Source organism: Hemicordylus capensis, chromosome 4, assembly GCF_027244095.1.
Source record: "Hemicordylus capensis ecotype Gifberg chromosome 4, rHemCap1.1.pri, whole genome shotgun sequence".
NCBI classification, from domain to species: domain Eukaryota; kingdom Metazoa; phylum Chordata; class Lepidosauria; order Squamata; family Cordylidae; genus Hemicordylus; species Hemicordylus capensis.
In genome coordinates, this window is record NC_069660.1 from 211,963,616 (window position 1) to 211,977,940 (window position 14,325).

At 43.0% G+C, this 14,325-nt stretch overlaps 1 protein-coding gene across 2 annotated transcripts in view; it reads left to right on the forward strand.

Annotated features, from left to right (window-relative positions):
* LOC128324610 (N-acetyllactosaminide beta-1,6-N-acetylglucosaminyl-transferase-like) overlaps positions 1–9,105 on the forward strand; it is a 32,694-nt gene extending 23,589 nt beyond the window's left edge. For both annotated transcript variants that reach the window (XM_053249381.1, XM_053249382.1), the window contains 3 exons: positions 9–114; positions 1,578–1,641; positions 3,551–9,105. The gene's annotated coding sequence lies outside the window, so the exon portion shown is untranslated. The remainder of the gene's footprint in view (positions 1–8; positions 115–1,577; positions 1,642–3,550) is intronic.
* The last annotated feature ends 5,220 nt before the right edge of the window (positions 9,106–14,325 follow it).

Consider the following 14,325-nt stretch of genomic DNA (forward strand, 5'->3'; position numbering starts at 1 on the left):
CATTCCAGAAAGAACACTGGAGACAATATGAAGCCTAGTGGAACTCCAAGCAGTAGCTCTCACTTTTGCAGAGCAACAGTCTCCAAGTGACACCATCTGGGATCTACCTGAGAGGTAAGAATGGAACCCCTGTAGAACAGTGCCACCTAATCCCACCTCCCTCAGATGACCCAGAAGGATACCATGGTTTATGGTATCAAAAACCCCAGAGAGATCCAAAAAGATCAGTAGAGTCACACTCCCTCTGTCAATACCTAATTGGAGATCATCCAGCAGGCCAACCAAGACCTCATAGCCTGCTCAAAAGCCAGTTTGAAATGAGTCTAGATCAGTTTCCTCCAGGACTGTCTGGAGCTGAGGCCACCACCACCATCATCCTTGCCCAACCATGGGAGATTAGAAACTGGCCTACAGTTGCCTAACTCTGAGAGGTCCAATGTTTTCATATAGCCTCTTTAAGACAAGAAGGCGTCCTACCCACCCTCAGAGAAGCATTTATGATGTTTACCAGACCCTCTCCGACAATCTGATTGTTAGACAAAATAAGCCAAGTTGGGCAAGGGTCAAGAGAGCAGGCAATAGGACACACACAGTCTGAAACAGCTTGTCCACATCCTCAGGAGTCAAAAACTGAAAGTGATCCCATCTGACCACATAAGAGGAGTTGCTTGATACCTTGATAACAGACTCTGCCCTAATTGTAGAATCCAGTTCGGCTCAAATATGAGAGATTTTGTCTGCGAAAAAATAATTAAAGGTGTCAGAGCGGGTAATTGATGGTTCCAAATTTGGATTCAAGTGGTGGGGGCTTGTATCAGCCCTCTCACAGACAAGTCAGCTGGTGTGAACTTGTGAATGTAATGTGGGCAGAAAAAATTATTTCTTTGCCGCGCATATTGCTGGATCTTCAAATGTGCTCTATGTTATAACCTATTGGATTCAAGTCAAGCCTTTCTCCATTTGCACTCAAGTCATCTACCTTGCTCCTCCAGCTCCCGTAATTCTTCTGTATACCATGGGGCTAATTTTGAAGCAGGTAGGAAAGGACACTTAGAAGCAATTGTGTCTACTGCTCTAGTGAGTTCATTAGCCAAGTTTGCACCAGAGCATCGACAGAATCCAACTTGATACCCCTTCCACGGCTTCTTGGAATCCTACTGGATCCAATAACTGTCTTGGGCGGACCATCCTAATGGGTCTTGACATAAGTTGGTTAATAGTATCTGTTCTCAAGACTTTAAAGGTAGGTAAATTGTGGGTTAGATCCTGACACTTGGTAAAACTATTATAGAGGATTTCACCAGTCTATTCCAGCATGTTGAAGCTACTAGAATCCCAATCTTATTGACTGGCCCTGATCTCATGTCTGTAACAGCAGGCTAAAGCACAGAAATGTCAAGATTATTCCTAGCATGATAAAAAAATTAATGGAAAACATTTCACCTGCTTAACTTCTGTGCGTCAGAAAAGGCACAGCAGCTACACCACACCAGTTAAAAATAAATTATGGTAATCTGAATCTCAACAGCTATTCACTACTAAAAAATAAGATTAATTTTTTCCCTATTTCCCACTAGCTTGTTCTTCATATAATCTCTTCCTAAGAAAAACAGATATCAAACAGCAGGGAATGTAAAACAGGTAAACCAAGATTGTTTTGCTTAGTATTTGTCTCTTATATACTGCAAGTGTATACAAGTAAATAAATTTGTATTTTTCCATTGGCAGTTTAAAAAAAAATAAGGAAGGGCACATCCAGCCAAAGCAAAGCACTAAACCAACTAAAGAATTTAATTACCTTCTGAATCAACTTGCTTAGGATCACTCTGCATACTGATTTCAGTGGAACAGATTATTGCATTTGCTTAACTCTGTCACTGAATAAAATGTTGTCATATAATACTCTCCCATTTAAATCAGTTAAGCTTATGTGTGCTGTACTTTGGCTGAACTGTGTCCTGTTTCCACACAAGCATTTGTTCACTTTCTGGTGAAAATGATGTTCTGGCAAAAGATGTTCTGGCAAAACGTAGTTATAGATTGTTGCCATGTTTAACCTATGGACTAAGAGTCCGAGACTCAAAACAGGTTAAATGATGTTCTTGTTAGAGTATCTCTGGTTGGTGTGAGAGCTCAGAACAATTTTTTTTAAAGAAAAAAGGAGGGGAGGGGAACTTCTAGCTTTTACAATTGTGAAGAGACACGGTGGGGCAGGGCGGGGTGGGAATATACATTTCTTATGATCTAGAGGAATCCTGGTCTCTTCTGTAGCTGCTCCTGACCTATGGAATGCACTCCCGGCAGATATCCACAGTTTAGGCTCGCTGTCAGCCTTTAATTCAATTTATTACGGCCATAGGCCATACAAAAAACATACAAAATAAGAAAAATTAAAAACAAAACATACCAACAATAGTATAGTACATAATAATAAACAGTAGCTCCTAAAATTTGGATCTTAAGCAGGATCTTAATCTAATAGCAACACAGAAGAATTTCGCCACCACCTTAGTAATCTTGTTATCTCGATCCTCAAGACAGAAATTCAGATAAAAGGGGTCAGCTCTTCCTGGGAGATGCTCTAATAGGGGGAATATGAGCTTTTTCCTGGTATCAGAATACAGGGAGCAATGAAGCAGCACATGCAAAACTGTTTCAGGGAGGCCTGCACCACAGGGGCATAGGCCATAATCTGACGATCCCTTGTTACATCTTTTTTCCAGAAGGGCTGAAGGCAAAACATTCATGCGAGCCCTAGTAAAAGCTATCCTAAACTTTGGAAAGTGTAGGAAAGCTAAATATTTAGCACCGCTATTCCCCAAGGGGGGCATGATACCAAAAATTAGGGGGGAACAGATCCTATTTCCCCTAGAAACTAGATTCTGGTGCTCAATGTCATGAAGGCGTTTTTATGAGTGTAACCTTCGCCTTCTCATTTCCCATGAGTAGGATTTCAGAGGGAGATAGACCCATTTGCATTATTTTGTTGTTAACACATGACAGCCAAGGACTGGGAAAGGAGTCTCTCCATAGAAACAGAAAATAGGAGGGCTCCTGAATATCCAAGCAGAGTTTGATCCATCTGGTAAAAGTAAGTTCCCATGCTTTAGAGAGAATAGTGAAAAGTCCAGATTCCAAACATAATGCAGAGTAGGAAACACACCTGGGTACCCCAAAGATAGCGCTAAGAAATAGTGACTGAATCGTTTCCATCTCTGGTGTTACTCCCTGGATCCAGAGTGGGACACCATAGAGTAATTGGGCTACAATCTTTGCTCGAAAAACTTGGAGGGCCATAGGCATATAGTGGCCTCCTTTAGAATAGTAAAATCGCAAAAAAGCGTTAAGGGTTTTACGGGCAATAGAGATAGAATACAATCTTTGGGATTTCCAGTTAAGATTATGTTGGAAATGTATACCAAGATATTTAAATTTGTAAACCTGCTCGATATTTTCCTTATTTATCGCCCACTTGTAAAGTTTCCTAGCTTTAGTAAAGACCAGGACCTTAGATTTCTCATAGTTAATAGATAAATTGTTGTCATTGCAGTATTGGGCAAAGGCTGTCAGCAATCTAAGAAGACCGAGTCGAGTCTGGGACAATAGCACCGCATCATCCGCGTACAGCAACACTGGCACACGAATGTCAGCCAATTTTGGGGTGTGTGAATCTATCTTTTCTAGGCACTGCGCTAAATCATTGATAAAAAAATTAAAGAAGGTAGGGGCCAGAACACAACCCTGCCTGACCCCACGAATGACGGAAATTGGATCAGTTAATGCCCCATTAGGAGCATATCTGACTCGGATAGAGGAATCGACATGGAGCTGCATAATCAAAAACAACAGTCTTTTGTCCATCGAGGACTTCCCAAGCTTAGACCATAATAATTCCCTAGAAATAAGGTCAAAAGCAGCTTTTTAATCCATGAAAGCTGCAAAAAGTCTACCCTTGGGAGCACTAGAATATTTACATGCAAGATGGTTCAAAATCATGCAGTGGTCAAATGTGGAACGACCAGCTCTGAAGCCTGCCTGTTCGATCCCTAGGATCTGCTGGTCAGAAATCCATGTTTCAAGTTTGGATAACAGGTAGAGGGCATAGACTTTGCCCACTACCGAAAGCAGGCTAATGGGTCTGTAGTTAAACAGGTCAAAATGAGAACCCCGTTTAAAAATCGGAACCACTATTGTTATTCTCCACTTAGCAGGGAAGATACCGGTACTGTTTATTGAAGTAAACAGATTAGCTAAGATGGGGGCCCACCATTCCACATTGGCTAGCAAAACCTCAGGAAGAATAGCATCAGGACCTGGGGCTTTACCAGTTTTGAGACGGCTAAGCAAATCTACTATTTCATCTGACCCAACCGGGGGCCATAAGGGTAACACCTCAAATGGAGGTGACGCAGAAAGCTGCGTGGGTTGAGCATCATTATAAAGAGCATAAAAGTGGGATTCCCATGTTTTAGCTGGAATCCTACACAACATATTAGAATGGTTTGTCACCGAAACAATTTTCCAAAAAGCACAACTGTCTTTTTGGTTTGTAGCCAACATTAACTTACCCCAGGTATTTTTTAATGCCTGAGTCTTGGCAGATCTAAGGCTCCTTTTGTAGGCCTTCTTTATCAAAAAATATGTTGGTGGAAGATTGTGATCTGAACTCGATCTATAATCTCTATATATGCCTTTCAACTGATCACACAGCCTCCTGCAATGCGGGTCATACCAGTTATTAGGTCGTTTCCCATTATGCACACAAGAAGGGTGTGGGTAGCTAAGGGTGAAATCTTTTGAATCAACATACCTTCTAGGTCCTCATATGCAATAATTGCTTGTGGACCCGGTTGATCTAGTACAATTAAGTTATACAAATTACTTCCCTCAGGGGAATCATATAAGGTATTCAACTCATTTTCAACTTTCTTTGACCACTTGATTTTACAGCCCAGCTTAGCTGATCTTTGCTCATACAGACAAGGGAAAGGGGTATCCCCCCTCACCCAAGGTAATTCAAGACAAGTGAGCATCGGGAGATGGTCACTAAAGATTTGCTCGCCCTCCTCAAAAGATGTAACCTGGGGGAGCAGGGAGCGAGAAACCAAAGCGTAGTCGACTACACTACTCCCCCGCAAAGAAATGAATGTATATTCGCCTGGAATATCCGGCGAAATAGTACCATTTAATAATACCAGCTCAAACATTCTAGCCAAGTGGATCAGTTGAACTCCAGACCTATTGATAACTTGATCTTTTGATTGCCGGATTGGTGCAGAAAATCCCTCAATGCAATCCCCCCAGTTCCATAAATGAGAAGCCATTAGAGCACTGTCATCTGTACCGCATCTAGAATTGAAATCACCCATAAGGACGACCGCAGCATGCGGGTACTTTAGTGTTGCTTCTAATATATATAGATCTAATTGTTGCCAAATATTATTGGACAAACTGGAGGTTAGACCAGGAGGGATATATACATTAAACAGCAAAATATCCCTGCTTAGATATTTAAGGAGAATAGTCATAGCATACGGAGGAAGATCAGGCAAACGAATAGATTCGACATTGAGGGCTAATGAAACACAACATGCCAGACCCGCCTTGGACCTTCCCTTATTATTATCTGAATGGGCTTTTAATGCATGAACAGTATAGCCACTAATAACCAAGTCTTCTTTGGACCAAGTCTCTTGAAACATTAAAATGTCCCATTGTTGCAAGAAGGTGATAAACTCCACATCAGACCTTTTCCCAAGCCATCCAGCTATATTCCAGCTAAGAATTTTCCAATCAGATTGCCTACAGTTTGCATTTGTTCCTCCAGTTCAGCACGGGGATGTAAGTCAGATGGAGTCTCTATGGGTGGAGATCTAGAGCCGCTTCCTGGCCTAGGTGTAGCCAACGGGGGATACATTGGTGTAAGATTGAACTCTCCACCAGCAAATAAGGCAGAATCACCGATCGACTTATAAAATCCCCGCCTAGGAGAACCTAGCAGACGATGTCACTTCTGCACAGGAGGTTCTGCCAACTTTTCTAGGGCTCCACTTATATTTGTGGAGGGGAAAAAGAAATTGGAGATTTTAGTCTGCCTAAGAGTCTGCCTAAGAGATCTAAAGTAGAGATTTTAGGCAGATTTTGGGCAGATTTTAGTCTGCCTAAGAGATCTAAAGTAGGTGGAGATCTAAAGTAGGCAAGTTATTCAATTGATTAGAGGGAGCAGCAGAGGTCTTCTCCAACAATACAGGTCTCCCATTAGCCTCCTCAGGCACCTTCTTTCTGTGCTTGCGATTTTCTGCTAAAATATTCTCAAGAGAGATTAGCTTCCTGATATTAGCCCAAAGTCCATCCTTAAGAAGGGATGGATTATTTATTTCAAAAATGCTATCCTCAGCCCGGGATCCCAATGAGCTGGAATTAGAAGGAATAGAAGGGGAACAAAGGTTCTGGGACCCCAGAGTCATCAAAGGATCCTTCGAGTATGGACCGCTCAGATCCACTGGTTCGGGAGACTCCTCATCCACCAAAATCTGCAAGAAATTAAAATCTTCTGACAGTGTTCCAACTTCCAAAATTGTCGTAAAAAATAGATCTTTGTATTCATCAGAAGGCGGGGGAATCGGGCTAGGTGAAACATGGCCATCCAAAATGGGGTCTCCGGACCAAAGGTCCTGAGGAGGATTCTGCACCACAGAAGAGGAGTGTCTCCCTTGAATTCCCTTCTGGGGATTCTCTTTCCACGTATGAATCCACTCTGGCAAACTAGGGTTCACAGCCTTGTTAGGAGAATTCATCCAGTTCACATCCATGTCCACAACCTCCTCAAAGACCCTCGTTGGAGAAATTTCCCACACAGCCAAATGATTCCTCATTCTTATCAGAGATTGCGGGATCAAGGCATGATCAAATGTAAGCAGACATTTAAGCGTATGCACTTTAGAAGGGCTGAGTTCTGAAAACGACGTCAAATCAATGGCTTGTACAGGGAAGGCCAAAATTTGAGCAAGAGACCTACAAATCAGGGTTTTTGAATACCACCTCTGGTGACTGGTTGAATTCAAACAAATATCCAGAATGAGTTGTTTGGGTTGGTATATTAACCGAGATGTTCTCCCATTCCCTCCATAATTATGATATCCAGAATGAACCGAAGAGGAGACCCCTCCACGAATACTGAAGCCAGCATATGGTGGTATTTGGTTTGTGTGTGGAGGCTGAAATTCTGTCTGCACACTAGCATCAACAGGCTGGTGGTTCTCCTTCAAACTTGTTGCTATAGGGGCCCTGCATTTATCATTTAAAACAGACTTAGATAGTTTCTTCAATTCCAAAGCCAGCTGGTCCATTTGTTCTGAAACTCTAGAAAGGCGTTGGAAAAGATATTTCAAAGTTTCCAGCACTAATAAAGCCAAATTAGAGGAAAAATCCTCACTGGGATCGGGTAAGGACGCTTTCCTGGGAGTAGAGGGAGATAAATCAGCTGAGTCATTCAAGAGTATCAAAGAAGGCTCATCCACTTCACTTAAATTACTAACTGGAATGGAAGATTTGTAGCCTTCACACTTTGATTCTGGACAACTCCCCACCGTGCTGCTTCTCATTCCAGCACCTAATTTATCAAAAGCGTGAGTATCCTCGAAAATAGCTTCAGTACCTCTGCAATTCAGCTTAATTTCATTCTGGGGTTGCTGCAGGTGTCCTGGTTGCTCACAGAGTATATCCTTCTCCACTTGGAATGTTTGGTTTGCTTGAGATGTAAAAACCTCTTCTCCCAGGGAGTCCCGAACTGAAGGTCTCTCTTCTAATTGCTTATTCAACTTTGTAGTTCGTTTGTTTTGCTTTCTTCTCATGTTTCAATTAAGGTTTCAATCATCTTATCAGCTACAACGCTGACAATAAAATAAAAACAAACTAAAACAAATAGTGATTAAGATAAGAAGTGGAGCAGAGAGAATCAGTGTCCTGTCGGCCTCTAAGAGAGCCCTAAAAACTTACTTGTTTGACATGGCCTTCCAAGATTTTTAAATTGTTTTTTAAGTGTTTTAATTGGTTTTTAATTGTTTGTATATTGTTTTGAACACTGTGTTTTAAATGGTGTGTGTTTTTGTGTCCTTTTAAACTTGTTGTACACCACCCAGAGCCTTTGGATGGGGCGATTTATAAATGTAATAAACAAATAATAAAACAAATAAATAAGAATTTGATAGACACAGATGCCATGGATATATGAAATTCTACTGAACAAAATGAAATTCTACAGAATCAGATGTCAAGTCCTGCATCTGGGCAATAAAAACCAAATGTACAAGTACAGGAGGCCTGGTTTGGCAGCAGTCCATGTGAAAGGGACGTAGGTGTCTTCATGGACAACAAGTTGAATATTAGCTAACCGTGTGATATAGCTGCTAAAAATGCAAATGCAGTCTTAGGTTGCCTCAACACAAGTGCCCAAATCATGAAAAATGATCATTCTGTTCTATTCTGCGCTGGTCGGATCTCACGTGGAACATTGTGTCCAGTTCTGGACCCCATATTTCAAGAAGGATGTTGATATACATCAATGGGTTCAGAGAAGAGCAACCAAGATGGTGAAGGATTTGGAAACCAAGTCCTATGAGGAACAGTTGAACAGATTGGATATGTTTAGCCTGGAGAAGAGCCTCTTCAAATATCTGAAGGACTGTCACATAGAAAAAGAAACAGACGTGTTCTCTATTGCTCCCAAGAGCAGGTAGAGTTGTTCCATAAAATCCATTTTTGTCCATGTTTCTCTTCTATGTTACTTGTCAAGGAATAAAAAGAAGCCCATTTACTCTTCCCTTCTTCTCTGTTGGGATTGATGTGTACGTATATACATTGTCTTGGTTCTCGCCACTGATTTATTGTATGTATCTCTGTATATAGATTTGTGGTAGAGTTTAGAATGTTCTCATTCATCCGTTCTGTAGATTGATGGGTCTGTTTGTATTTCTTTCTAGGCGCTTGAGTGGTTTTTTTTTTGTTAGGATGACCTTTCACTCCAAGTAGGACTGTTGTTTATAATGTGATAATAATCAAGTAATAAACCTTAGTGACTTTATTCAATAAACTTAACACGCCTCAGTTACCTCTCTGTTTCATTCCGCTACACTCTCCACAGTGTCCATCACTAAGTCTGGTAATTTTGTCAAGTGTCTATTGTCTGGCTACCAAATTTTGGGGCTGGCTCCTAAATCCAAAGAAAATGTGCTAAGGCCTGACATAAACATGAAGGTTCAACTGGTGAGCCTAGTAACTTTGCATTTGTGTAAGTTTCACAAATTGTGTTATACAAGAATAAACCCATTGGGAATAGTGGTCTTACTCTTTTGTCACACAGTTTGTGCAAATGTTGCATTTGCACAACTTATTCAAATTGTGCAAATGCTATGTTACTAGGCTGACATACTTCTGCACAATATGTCAGCCACTGCTTTTAAGTTCATCTTAAAACATATGGGGAACCACTGTTGCCTGTGCATGTACCATGTAACTATCATTTGATTTTTAGGTAAAGAAAGCTCTTCCTATGGATGGTAATATGGTATATTATTTTATGGCTGTTTGTCTTGCCATGATGATTAACACACTAAGTCAGTATCCTGAAATTCTTGCCTCATTCTCCTTCACATAAACTTCCTTCTGTGCATGCCAGAAGGGGAAAGTGGGGGAAAGACCCAGTGTATTTGTGTATGCCAATCTATTTACATGTCTATAAAACATTATTGCCCATCATTAATTCCCCAGGAGTAATTAAAGCATAGGGGCCTTATCCTCTCTTGCATCTGGTAACCCAATTTCTAGATTCCTCAGTACAAAGGTCCACTTTGCTTTCCTGGGTGTGTTACAACAGAGGTGTGCATATCAAATTCCAAATGCTTTTAGTTAACAGCTTACATTACATTCTATTGTGTTATTAGTACTTAGGAAAGGCAATGGCTTTATTCATTTTCATTCCTTGTTTTTTTGTCCTCACTTTTACAAAAAAAAAAGTCTCTAAGCAGAAAAAGGGGGCAGAGCCAACAACTCAATTATCTTGCATCTGAGTATGTTTCAAGGTATCCATATGATCTGAAACCATCTAAGAAGGTGAGTCACTCTCAGAAGATTATATTATCACCCCACTCCTCACCCTCCCCATGTCTCTTTAACTACTGATTTCCTTGGAATGAGTTTCTCACACCAGGTCAGTAAGCAGCATAGCCAGCCCAGCCCTAGAGGTGATGGTGAACATAAGAACATAAGAACAGCCCTGCTGGATCAGGCCCACAGCCCATCTAGTCCAGCATCCTGTTTCACACAGTGGCCCACCAGATGCCGCTGGAAGCCTACAGCAGGAGTTGAGGGCATGTCCTCTCTCCTGCTGTTACTCCCCTGCAACTGGTACTCAGAGGCACCCTGCCCTTGAGGCTGGAGGTGGCCCACAGCCCTCCGACTAGTAGCCATTGATAGACCTCTCCTCCATGAAGTCATCCAAACCCCTCTTAAAGCCATCCAGGTTGTTGGCTGTCACCACATCCTGTGGCAGAGAGTTCCACAAGTGGATCACGCGTTGTGTGAAATAGTACTTCCGTTTGTTGGTCCTAGACCTCCTGGCAATCAATTTCATGGAGTGACCCCTGGTTCTAGTGTTGTGTGAGAGGGAAAAGAATCTCTCTCTCTCTCCACTTTCTCCATGCCATGCATGATTTTATAGACCTCTATCATGTCTCCCCGCAGACGTCTTTTTTCTAAAAAGCCCCAGGTGTTGTAGTCTTGCCTCATAAGAAAGGTGCTCTAGGCCCCTGATCATCTTGGTTGCCCTCTTCTGTACCTTCTCCAGTTCAACAATGTCCTTTTTAAGATGTGGTGACCAGAATTCTACGCAGTACTCCAAGTGTGGTTGCACCATAGTTTTGTATAAGGGCATTATAATGTTAGCCGTTTTATTTTCAATCCCCTTTCTAATGATCCCTAGCATGGAATTGGCCTTTTTCCATGGTGGTTCCTGGACCTTTAATCTAAGGCTGCAGCAACTTGTATCAAAGATTGCTTTCATATTTTAACTAAATTCAGAGGGCCACATTGCTAGCTGAACCACAAAGAAGCATTTTTGCTATTAGTGTTTTCTGCTTAACCCATGCTCTGCTAATTATTTTTCCCTCTGCAACCCAGAAAATGCTTTTTCTTTACCACCATCTGTTACCAGTGGTGCACCTAGGTAATTTTTGACCTAAAGGCCTTTTGGAGGCCCCCTCTATGTGCCTCTGAATCAAGGGAAAGAAAGCAGATATAGTTACAAGACAGCTCATTCCCATCTCCATGAGACGATTCTCATGATTACCATGGACGGGGGGGAGGAAGGCTGCATTTAACTTACCTTCCCCACAGATGACCAAGCAGTCTGTCTTCAGCACGTCTCCTGAGTGCCCACACATTCCGTACTCCACGAAGGAGCACAGAGGGATCTCTGGCCAGAATGCATTGTTCTGGCCACCCGCATCCCACAATGCAATGCGCCATGTGAGTGTTGCATTTATTTATTTGATTGATTGATTGATTTCAATACCGCCCTTCCAAAAATGGCTCAGGGCAGTTTACACAGAGAAATAACAAATAAATAAGATGGATCTCTATCCCCAGAGGGCTCACAATCTAAGAAGAAACATAAGATAGACACCAGCAACAGACCCTGGAGCTACTGTGCTGGGGGTGCTTTGGGGGATTCCTGTCTCTGTCTCTCCCTGAGCTACACACAGCCTGAAGAGACGCATGATAGCCAGTAGCTGGGTTAAGGGTGTGAGCACACCCTCAGGGGCGTAGCTATGATTGAGCGAAGGGGTTCAAAGAACCCGGGCCCTCCAGCTCCCTCCCTCCCTATTGTCTTCATTATCTCCCTCACTCTGCGGGGCCGCCAGAGAGAGGGATGAACACGGGCCCCCTCTCCCGAGAGCAGGGATCTGCAAGGATCCCGCCACTGCTCATGACCAGCCTAACACAGGCTGGGCTAGTCTGGTCATGAGAACAGCCAATATGTCTATAACTCTGTGCTGTACATTCAGATTGGCTGACAGACAATCCAAAAAATGAAGTTAGGAGAGTGCTCAACTCTCCTAACCATGTTTTGGAGGAAAGTTCAAGAAGTGGGTTTGCTGCTGCGGTGCTGCCGAGATCGGGCCCAATCCTGGCAGTTCACGTGCATGTGTAAAAACAGGCTGGGCTCCCTTAGCCCAGTTTTGCACGCACATGTGAACAGCCTTGCTGCTAACTATTTTATCACACACTGGTTTACAATTTTCCTTTCTGATTTGTGTCCCTTGTAAATCTGAGTGCAGCTGAATATTAAAGGTAAGGCAAAGTGTGCTGTCAAGTCAATTTCAACTCCTGGTGCCCATAGGAGAGAGAGAGAGAGAGAGAGAGAGAGAGCCCTGTGGGTTTTTTTGTAGAATACCGGAGGGGTTTACCATTGCCTCCTCCCATGCATTATGAGATGTTGCCTTTCAGCCTCTTCCTATATCGCTGCTGCCTGATATAGTACCAGCAGGGATTTGAACTGGCAACCTTCTGCTTGTCAGTCAAGCATTTCCCTGTTGTGCCACTTAAGGTAACTGCAGCTGTATATTACCCTTCATCAATTGAAAAAAGCACCCATAAATATTGGGTTGCTATCATGCCTAATATTTTGTCCTCCGACTGCAATTAAAGAGACAAAGGCACATGGAAACCCCAAACTGATAGAAGGCCAGTCCATCGCAGGTGGAGGAAATCCTCTGAATAATTTCATTTATTCAAGTTGTGTCACTCAGAGAATTATTTGATACTAGTTGGCCAGGGCGCAGAGCATCTGCGCCCCTAGTTTGGCCTGGCCGCCTGTCAGCCGCTGGCTGGCCAGTCACCTCCTTCCACCGGCACATTTCCAGCTGCCTCCTTCCACCGGCACATTTTCTCCCACTCGCCTGCCTCCTCCTCCCGCCAGCTCAGCTCCACTGGCTGGCCGCCTCAGGCTGGTGGGGCTTCACCTGCTGGCCGGCTGCCACCTCACGTTGGGCGGGGCTTCAGGCCAACTGCCTCCTGTCTCTCGCGCTCCTCCCCCACATGGCCAAGCTCCTTCCTGCCCTCAGTCAGGAACTCTCGCGAGGGTGCCACCACTCTCACGAGAGTTCAGCCACGCATTCCCACCAGCACGTCTATGAGAATTAAATATATAGATAGAAGATAAAGCCGTTAAAGGGAAAGAAGCTCCTTTTCTATTTCCCTAGTCATGCTAAAGTAGCACATGAGGCATTGTGGCAAGAACAAAAGATGGAACAGTGCTTAGGAGGCCTCTAGCACTAGGAATTATTTTCTTCCTAGCATTTCATTGCCTGACAACAAAAGATAAGTCCAATGTAAATTTTCCTATTTCATCTCTATGGGAAAAGTGTGAGCTTTCCATGTACACACGTATTCAGTGGTGTTTGATTAAAGTTCTTCAGCAGGTGCAGGTGGTGATATGGATCACTTTCACATTATCTCCTCTATCTGTAGTAGTAGTTTGTTTTCTAGAAACAAGGGTGCTGTTGAGGGCACAAGCCTACCTCTAACTGAAGAATCATCCCCCCACCCCAAGACATGGTTGTTGCCACTCAGTGGCAAGAACATGCACTTCGCTCATGCCCAGAAGCACTCATATCATTACAGTTGCTTTAACGAGCTGGACACTGGCATTGTAAATAGGTTCCTGCAGCTCAAACATAGTGGTTTGGATTTATCTCACTCTCTCTCTCCCTCTTTCTTTTGTTAGTGCTAAGAAATAAATTCACTTCTGAACATCATCTGTTCCGACTGCTGTGATGGGTCATGGGAGCAAAATGACTGCTAGAAATTGTTTTAAGCTACGTCATAAATTATTCTAGACACCAACAGCAGTTCTAGAGCAAATTGCAAAACCCAAACACATCCGACTGAAAAAAGGCAAACTTCACATGACTTGAAGCACGTGCAATTCTAGTAGAATTATTCTGCTCCCTCCCTATTATTCTGTTTTCTGTACAAAATAGCACAGGGGGGGGAGCTTTGACCGCCGATGCCCCGCCCCGCTATTTGATGGGGACGGGGAACTCAGTCTTCTATTTCGCAATATTACAGGTCGAAAATTGGGCGTTAATCAGTAAATGTAGCTCTCCAGTCCTTGAGTAAGTCCTCCCATCAGTTCCCCAGAGCCTTCTTTTCAAGCAAATATGTTTAATGTAATTTTGCAGCCTCACCGACTAACCACCATCATAATCTTTACGACCTGCCGCTGCCCTCAAGCAAAGGGTTAAGCGAACTCCGAGCAAAGTGTCG